Consider the following 677-nt stretch of genomic DNA (forward strand, 5'->3'; position numbering starts at 1 on the left):
ACTCTTAATAAAACCATTGCCATTATTATTACTAAAAATATGGTTACTGAAAACAGCTTAAGATGTCCTTGCATTCCTTTTTTGCTTACTTTCCATATTTATTTATTTATTTTTTGCTCTTAAAAAATTTAATCATGTATTCATCCATTTATTTATTTAATTGTGGTAATATATATAACATAAACTTTACCATTTCAACCATTTTTAAGTGTACAGAAAAATATGGACCACATCACAAATTTGCATGTCATCCTTTGGCAGAGGTCACACTAATCTGTGTATCATTCCAATTTTTGTATAAGTGCTGCCAAAGCAAAACTTTGCATTTTATTTTATCTTTAGGATATATCTGAATATCTGACTTTTCTATACTGTGAAATTACTGCATTATAAAATCCTATTTAAAGAATAGACTTGATGGCCTTTAAGCATTTTTTATTGTAAATACATTTCCACATTTTGCCATTTGTTGATTTGTTGATTGTAGTGTTTACTTTTTGTGTTAGTCCGTTTCTGTTGCTTGCTTATAACAAAATACCTGGAACTGGGTAATTTATAAACAAACAATATTTATTGCTTACAGTTTTGTAGGCTGGGAAATCCAAAGTCCAGGGAACACATCTGATAAAGACCTTTTCTTGTTGGTAACTCTACAGCAATGCAGGGTATCACATGGT

At 29.5% G+C, this 677-nt stretch overlaps 1 pseudogene; it reads right to left on the reverse strand.

The window, feature by feature from the left end:
* Positions 1-216: 216 nt before the first annotated feature.
* Positions 217-316, reverse strand: LOC134371338 (U6 spliceosomal RNA; annotated as a pseudogene).
* Between the last annotated feature and the right edge of the window lie 361 nt (positions 317-677).

This window comes from Cynocephalus volans, chromosome 2 (genome assembly GCF_027409185.1).
Source record: "Cynocephalus volans isolate mCynVol1 chromosome 2, mCynVol1.pri, whole genome shotgun sequence".
NCBI lineage: Eukaryota > Metazoa > Chordata > Mammalia > Dermoptera > Cynocephalidae > Cynocephalus > Cynocephalus volans.